This window comes from Rhincodon typus, chromosome 31 (genome assembly GCF_021869965.1).
Source record: "Rhincodon typus isolate 14 chromosome 31, sRhiTyp1.1, whole genome shotgun sequence".
Lineage (NCBI taxonomy): Eukaryota > Metazoa > Chordata > Chondrichthyes > Orectolobiformes > Rhincodontidae > Rhincodon > Rhincodon typus.
This window is the reverse complement of record NC_063362.1, coordinates 5,481,114-5,489,800: the sequence shown is the minus strand read 5'-3', so window position 1 is coordinate 5,489,800 and position 8,687 is coordinate 5,481,114. Positions and strand designations below refer to the sequence as shown.

The 8,687-nt window shown below is 41.6% G+C and overlaps 1 protein-coding gene across 8 annotated transcripts in view; it reads left to right on the top strand.

Annotated features, from left to right (window-relative positions):
• The window catches only part of pik3cd (phosphatidylinositol-4,5-bisphosphate 3-kinase, catalytic subunit delta), a 209,983-nt gene that overhangs the window by 93,879 nt on the left and 107,417 nt on the right, over positions 1–8,687 (top strand). For 4 of the 8 annotated variants that reach the window (XM_048615261.1, XM_048615260.1, XM_048615266.1 and 1 more), the window contains one exon: positions 5,454–5,588. The exons of 2 other annotated variants lie outside the window; for them this stretch is intronic. The gene's annotated coding sequence lies outside the window, so the exon portion shown is untranslated. Of the gene's footprint in view, positions 1–5,450; positions 5,589–8,687 lie in introns of all 8 variants that reach the window. 2 more of the 8 variants (XM_048615262.1, XM_048615263.1) reach the window with 1 other exon arrangement.

Here is an 8,687-nt window from a genome sequence, read left to right as displayed (position 1 = left end):
GAGACAGTGCAAGGGGGTACAGCTGGCAGTGCAAGGGGAGGGTACAGCTGGCAGTGCAAGGGATGGTGCAGGTGGGCAACGTGAAAGGCCACAGGTTTCAGCCACAGTGTGCCAGTGAAGAAGGGAATAGATGTTTTAGAAGGTATTGGTTGGGGGAGATCAGCCTGCTTTAGTTTGGTTTGAGGATAGAGATGTTCTTAGACATTACCTCGATTTATTTCTATCAAAAATTGTTGTTAGCTCATTCTGTCTGCATCTCATTTATCACTTAGCAAAATGTACTTTCAGTGTGGAATCTCAGAAAGCCTCAGCTTTTATATTTACTGAGCCCAACTGTTTGAGAATTCTTGTGAATCCAGTATTTGATGTCAAGGTATTCAGTCAACTGGTGACTTTGCTGTACCAAGTAAGTTTTCCAAAATGTGATCAGACTGGACAGAAACCCTTATGATGAGTTAAAGACTGTTTAACCTGCTCTGTCGTCACTTCAAGAGCAGGTTAAGTCAGTTCTCAATTGCTGGTCGGTGTGAAGTGACCCCATTAAATACTACACAGACTTAACAAAAAATAGCATTTAAATTTGGCTATGAAAGAATTTTTGCTAACATGTATTGATAATATTCAAGGTCTATATCAATTTGTTACAGCTTCTAAAGTGTGAACAATACTCAACAGAAAAAGGTATGAGGAATTTCAGCGGCTAGCCACTCATTTCTCACCCTGTAAAACAGGTGAGAGTCCGTCTGAGGACCTTGGGCATCCATTAGCTCACTGGAACTTATAGGAAGGGTATTATTAAGCTGGACAGGATTTACTAGGATGTTTCTGGGAATGGAGGGTTTGAGTTATAAGAAGAATCTGGATTAGCTGGTACTTTTTCCACTGGAGTGTAGGAGGTTAAGGGGTGACCTAATGGAGGTTTATAACATCATGAGAGGTATACATAGGGTTAATGGTAGGTGTCTTTTCCCTAGCATGGGGGATTTCAAGACTAAGGGGCATATTTTTAAGATGAGAGGCAAAAGATTTAAAAAAGACTTTTTTTTACACGGAGAGTGGTTCACGTGTGGAATGGACTTCCAGAGGATGTGATGGATGCAGGTACAGTTAGAACATTTAAAAGATATTTAGGTAAGTCCATGAATAAGAAAAGTTTGGAGGGATACAGGCCAAGTGCTGGCAGATGGGACTAGTTTAGTTTTGGGATTATGGTGAGTATGGACTGGTTGGATCGAAGGGTCTGTTTCTCTGCTGTATGACTTTATGAGTTGTGCCTACTAAGCTTCAGGCAGAGTGAGGGTAGTCCCACTGAGCCATGGCTGCCCTCTGTAAGTAACTCCATGTTAACAGCAATGTCTCTCCTGATTGTGGAATGGTCCACTTGAACAACAAAGTCGGAAGGAGCCAGCAGCAGAAAGAGCTGGGTTAGGGTTAGAGTTAGTGTTAGTGTGAGGATTAGGGTTAGGGTTAGGGTTAGTGTTAGTGTTAGGGTGAAGGTTAGGGTTAGTGTTAGGGTTAGGATTAGTGTTAGTGTTAGTGTTAGTGTTAGGGTGAGGGTTAGGGTTAGTGTTAGTGTTAGGGTTAGTGTTAGGGTTAGGGTTAGGATTAGGATTAGTGTTAGTGTTAGGGTTAGTATTAGTGTTAGGGTGAGGGTTAGGGTTAGGATTAGGATTAGTGTTAGGGTTCGTGTTAATGTTAGTGTTAGTGTTAGTGTTAGGGTTAGGATTAGTGTTAGTGTTAGGGTGAGGGTTAGGGTTAGGATTAGGATTAGTGTTAGTGTTAGAGTTAGTATTAGTGTTAGGGTGAGGGTTAGGGTTAGGTTAGGGTGATGGTTAGGGTTAGGGTTAGGGTTAGCTAGCCAAGACAAATGGTTGCACTCTATCTGAGCTATGAGGGCTTTACAGATGAGGTTGTTCAGCAGCTGAAAGAGAGAGACCTGCAGAAGATGCATAAACATGTGGATGAATCAAGGACATCGGATGCTGTTAAACCACTAAACCTCCTTTGGATTACCTTCACCTTGTGAAGGATCTATTGCAGGCTGTGGCGAAGAGTATTGAATCCTATTCCATGAAAAATGTCAAGGAGGTCCATTCAAATCTTAGGAAGTGTAAGTGGCATTGTACAATTAAAGTAGGGGGTTGGTTAGCTTGGATGGCTGGTTTGTGATGCAGAGTGATGGCAGCAGTGTGTAGGTTCAATTCCCATACCTGGTGAGTTATTGTGAAAGTTTTTCCTTCTTAACTTCTCCGCTTTCCTGAGCTGTGATGACCCTCAGGTTAAACCACCACCAGTTATCTCTCTCTGATAGGAGAGTAAGACTAAAGTGACCATTTTTTTTGTAACAATTAATACTGATACTTCACAGCCCATGAGAAGCACAAAGTAACATAAAACGTGAAATTACAAACGGAAAGTACTGGAAATACCCAGCGGGTCTGGCAGCTTCTGCAGGGACAGGATCAAATGTGATGTTTCGGGTTGGTTATGATACTTCTGAAGAAGAGTCATATTGAGTTTGAAAAGTTAACTCTGTTTCTCAGTCCACGGATGCTGCAGGAATGGCTGAGCATTTTTTTTGTTGACGCTTTCTGATTTTACTTTCGATCTCTGCTGTTGGCATTATTTTGCTTTGAAAACAAAATGTTTTCTTGGTAAAGTTGGACAATTGTGATTGTACATGCCTCCCACAGCTGTTCATTCAATTTTCTGTTTATTCATTCACGGGATGTGGGGCATGACTAGCTAATTCAGCATCCATTGCCATCCCTAGTTGCCAGAGGGTAATTAAGAGTCACCACATTGCCGTGGGTCTGGAGTCACATGTAGGGCAGATAGGTAAGGATGGCAGTTCCTTCCCTAAGGGACATTAGTGAACCAGATGGGTTTTTACCCATCAATCAACAATAGTCATCATTCAACTTTTAATTTAATTCCAGATTTTTATTGAATTCCAACTCCGCCATCTGCCATGGCAGGATTTGAACCCAGATCCCCAGAGTATAAGCTGGGTCTCTGGATTAAAAAAAACTTAGCAATAATACCACAAGGCCACTACCTCCCTGTAATTAGATACTTCACCATCAGGGCAGGAACTTAAAGCTAAAATGTTTCACGATCCACTGAATTGTAAAGTTCGTTTGGAGAGCTAGTGTTTATATGATGGGCAGAATGGCCTGCTTCTGCACTGTAAACACTTCTGTGACTCTGACCTTTTGATGAAGATTGTGAAGTGAAAGTGAAGGTCATTTCCCTTAGTGATGATTTTTATTTCCCTGAAGTAGAAAATCCGCTCAGATATTCGGTTAAATCTCAGCCCTAAATCCCGATCGCCGTGTTTATAAATGTGTGGTTCAGAATTATCTGAACAAATAAATGGAAAATAAACTCCTCTTGGGCTGGGTTTTGAGTAAACTTTTTGCGGCTTTTTCAATGGTGGAGCACTTTCTGTCCCATTCAACTTACAATGTCATTTGTTGAGAGGCTTTTCAAACTAATTTCTGGTTTTGTGTACATTATTCTGTCTTTTATGTTTATGCGGATGTTTCCCAGCTTAAATGTTTCTTAAAGACTGTGCAAGCTTTATTGTTTCAAGTTCTATCTCTAATCCTAAAGCCTAAAGTAATGGAATTTAAAGAATTCTGAAGACTCTTCCATTTTATTATCAAATGCTCTGAGGTCCATTATTACATGTGAGTGTTTATACTGAAAAAGAATGTATGCTATTGTTGTATCAAGGCGCTCCGTGCTAAGATAAAGGTCATGTTGCCATGTCCTACAAGATAAGCAATGGATTGCTGCTGAGTCTTTGAGAAGGTGCTGAAACAGGACACAGTTCGGGTTGGATTAGCCTGGCTCAAAGAGAGAGATGGAGGTGGGGAAGCCTCACTGGGCAGCTCCCTAACACATTATTGTCACTGCGCTACTTTCCCAGGAGCAGACCCCTGCTCTGCAGACTTGGGCTGCTCCAAATAAAACCCAGTTTAGCAGCAAATTCCCACCGGCTCCGGTATTTCAGCCACATTTTACTGGTCACAGCAAGCACCGGCGTTGCTCGAGGATAATGTGAGAGCGTCATGGCTGAACTTAGTTTTGCTGCATTTTACCACCAGCCCATTTAGGGAATGGCCTCGTGTCAAGCCCTGCTGGCCATTCCCGAGATCTGCTAAAGAAATAAAAATAAACAAAGTACTGCAACAATGGAAATCTGAAACAAACACAGAAACTGCTGGAAAAACTGAGCATCTGCGGAGAGAGAGAAACAGAGTTAACGATTCGGGTCCAGTGACCCTGCTGAAGCCACTAGACTGTTAATTCAGCAACCTGGGTAAAGATCTGGGGTCAAATCCTGCAAGGCAGATGGTAAAGTTTGAACTCAAAAAAAAAATCTGGAATTAAGACTCTAATGATGACCATGAAATCCCTGCCAATTGTCAGGAAAAGCCTGTAGGTTCACTAATATTGCAGTGGGGGAGGTGATGATCTAGTGGTATTGTTGCTGGACTGTTAATCCAGAGACCCAGATAATGTTCTGAGGATCTCATTCAAATCCCATCATGGGTAGAATTTGACTTCAATTTTAAGAAAACCTGGAATTAAGAATCTGTTGTCAGGAAAAACCCATCTGGTTCACTAATGCCCTTCAGGGAAGGAAACTGCCATCCTTACCTGGTCTGGGCTACATGTAACTCCAGACCCACAGCAATGTGGTTGACTCTTAATGGTCATGTGGGCAATTAGGAATGGGCAATAAATGTTCACCTTTCTAGGGATGCCTACATCCTATGAATGATTTTTTTACAGAAAGGGTACTCAGGGGAATGGGATTTGACTTTATAACCTGGAGAGAAAAACTTTAACTTAAAAATGGTGGAACCCATGGCATGTTTCTCTCTAGGAGTATTTTTCATTCTGTTATGATTGTAAATGATGGAGGAATAGAGTCAAAGAAGTCACTTTAATTTGTTAACATGGCCAAGCCCATTGTGGAAGGCTAGTTAAACAGTTTTTGTTTAAAGTAGCTGTGTGCATAATGTGTATTCTTTTTGTTGGCTAAGTTTCATTTCTGAGGAGACAGTGTTAGGACAATGCAGCTTAACCCTAGCTATATGCAGTGAAAGTAGCCAATTCATTGAATGTGTTTTACTGATCAGTTTAGGAAGTGGATCTCCTGTATGTGAAGCTGTGAGTTTATCACAAATTATTTCATTCTCTGCTGGCTTTATTTCAGCAATAGATTATACAGATTTCCCTCCCCGCCAAAAAAAATCTGTGACTCCCACCACTTTCCAAGACTGCATCCTGTGTGCAATAATAGCCTTCCACCCAACAAAGCGAAACTTGCCATTTCTATTTTTAGGTTGCCAAAGCATTTAGTCATGCTTTCGGTATATTTGAGAATAAAAGTTAGGAAATTAATCTGCTCCGTATCTCATCTGCCTCTGTGCCAGCAGCCAGTATCCTTCGAACTGAACAACGAGTGGATCTTCGTCAGTTGGTGGTGAGGAACCCTACTGCATGTCCCTGAATCAAATCACAGGACTAACCCAACGCAACAGTTTCCTCCAGATACACCAACAGTGAAAACAGTGAGTACGCCCATTATATGCCCATTTTAATCTGTCTTTGGTCTAAAATTCAGATAGAAATATCATGGTCCACTTAGGACAAGGGTTTACAGAGTACAGCAACTGTAACTGCTCTCCTCTCAATTTATTGTTAGTAAAACAAATTTCATTGACTGTAGAGATAGTAGGAACTGCCGATGCTGGAGAATCTGAGATAACAAGGTGTAGAGCTGGATGAACACAGCAGGCAAAGCAGCATCAGCTTTCCTGTTCCTCTGATGCTGCTTGGCCTGTTGTGTTCATCCAGCTCTGCACCTTGTTATCTCTCTTCATTGACTGTACCTACCTCAACTATCTCCCAAATTGATTAAGACTGAACAGGACAAGCAGCAATTCTGATTCTTTTTAAACTTTTTCCCTTCGAACAAGGGTTTAGTGCAAACCAGAAGCAGAAGGGAATTGAAGGAAATGTTTGTTTTTTTTTTCTTTAAGCAGTGAATTGTGATCTGGAATGATGGTGGAGTCAAATTTGCTGCTAACTTTCAAAAGGTAGCCACGGTGTGGAGGTGCCGGTGTTGGACTCGGGTGGACAAAGTCAGAAGTCGCACGGCACCAGGTTATAGTCCAACAGGTTTATTTGAAATCACAAGCTTTCCACCTAATGAAGGAGCAGTGCTCCGAAAGCTTGCGTTTTCAAATAAACCTGTTGGACTGTAACCTGGTGTCGTGTGACTTCTGACTTTTGAAAGGAATTAGATATGAACATGAAACGGGAAGATTTGCATGACGGTGTGACTTATTGGAAAGTTCTTTCAAAGAGATAGCACAAAGCAGGAAGGGCCAAATAGCCTCTTGCTGTGCTGCAGGATTCTGAGTTTATAACGCTGTAGAATGTTCAGTTTGGGAGAAGGCTATTCAGCTTCAAGCCATCTTCACTCATTCACATTCCCCTACATGTGAATATTTCCTTCAACTGCTGATAGCACTCTCTTCTCGATGTTTTTTTCAGCAGTCATGATATATGCAGCCAAATAATTGGCTTGAAATATTCCTTCTAACCTGTCGCTTTGTCTACCATGTTGTCATCATCTCAGTTAATATATTTTGTCAGAATGGATAGCCAGAGACTTTCTCCCAGGGCGGAAGTGACTATTACGAGGGGGCATAATTTTACGGTGATTGGAGGAAGGTATAGGGGAGATGTCAGAAGTAGGTTCTTCACACAGAGAGTGGTGGGTGTGTGGAATGCACTGCCGGCAGTGGTAGTGGAGTCAGATACATTAGGGACGTTTAAGCAACTCTTGGATAGCCAAATGGATAAAAGTATAACGTAGGGTAGGCAGGGTAGTTTGATCTTAGAGTAGGATAATAGGTTGGCACAACATCGTGGGCCGGAGGGCCTGCACCATGCTGCACTGTTCTATGTTCTATATTCTAACCAACCTGTTCAGAGATATTATTACACACCGCTGGAGCAGGTGGGACTTGAACCCAGGCCTCCTGGCTCAGAGGTAGAAACACTACCAGTTTGGACAATGATGCTGAAAACCAGTGGAGCCAGGGAACATGTGATGGTTGTGGACTCATTAAGCATTCACTGGGTAAGAGGCTCTTGTGGTGCACTGGTAATGCCCCTACCTCTGAGCTAGGAGGCCTGGATCAAGTCCCACCTGCTCCAGAGGTGTGTAATAACATCTCTGAACTGGTTGGTTAGAAAATATCTTAATTAGGTGAGAAATGGGTGTATAAGTATATGGAGCCAGGAATCGGTGTTGTTGGAGTTTGTAAGGACACAGGAAATGCTCAATGGAAATGTTTATGCCTAGACCCTGTCTAACCAGCATTTAACCTCTGGTATAAAAGGTGCCAATCTTCAATTTATGTGCGATTGTAATTAATTCACAACTTAGCTTTTCACTATTGAGAGCATTTCTATTGGAAATCCTGTATCTAAGGGGGTAATATGGTGTAATGGTATGTCCCTACCTCTGGACCAGGAGGCCTGGCTTCCACTCCTACCTGCTGCAGAGGTGTGTGATAACATCTTCAAACAGGCTGATTAGAAACATATCTTGATCCCCTGCTCAGCCTGGTCCAATGACAAAATCCCCAGTTTTACAAATCTCTCTTTATGCCTGTCATCACTTTTCCCTGGTATCATCCTATTAAATATGTATTGTACACATTCACTGTTCCAATATGCTGTCTCTGATGAGTTCCTTGATGCATTATCCTGTTATTGGACCTAGTGCACTCTCCTTCAGTACATTCATAAGATTCCTGGAAAGTTTACAATCTGCAAAAGCCACATGAAACAACAGGTTGTCCACTGAATGTTGTACACGCTCTGTAGTCAACACACAGATTGTTTATTCAGCAAAGTAATGCACACAACACAACCTAATTTGCAACTATGAAATAATTTTCAGCATGCGTAAGAATATAAATTTGGTAAATCCTTATATTTATATAGCACCTTTCACATAGAAAAACACACAAGAAGAAAAATGTGTATTTGGGTAAGGTTACTGCTCCCACATTTTAGCAGAAGTGCTAACGTTTCTGAGGAAAAATGAAATAAGTAAGAAAAATAAAATTAGATGGGATTCAATCCTAAAAAAAACAAATGGACAGTTCCAAATCACCCCCAGCCTTTGTGTGTAGCTCAGGGATGACTGAAGAATATCACATTTAGCAGCTAACCAGTCATTGCAATTCCCAGTTTGTTTGTGTCTTTAAATTTATAACCAGTCTTACTGTCACTTGGTAAAGAACTGAGGCCTTCTTAGGGAAGGAATTCTGCCATCTTTACCTCGTCTTGCCTACATGTGACCCCAGACCCAGCAAAGGTATTGACTCTCAATTGCTATCAAGAGTGGTTAGGGATGGGCAAGAAATTCCAGCCTTGCTAGTGATTCCTTTTTATAATATTCTAAGAAAAGGAGAATGGGATCCTCACACTGTGGTGTGAAATGATCCTGTGATCTTGCACTATGTGCCTATGTCTATGTGTGTGTATTTGTTTGTTTGTTTGTGTGTCTGTGTGTGCGTCTGTGTGTGTATTTGTGTGTGTGTGTATTTGTCTGTGTGTGTGTGTGTATTTGTCTGTGTGTGTGTGTG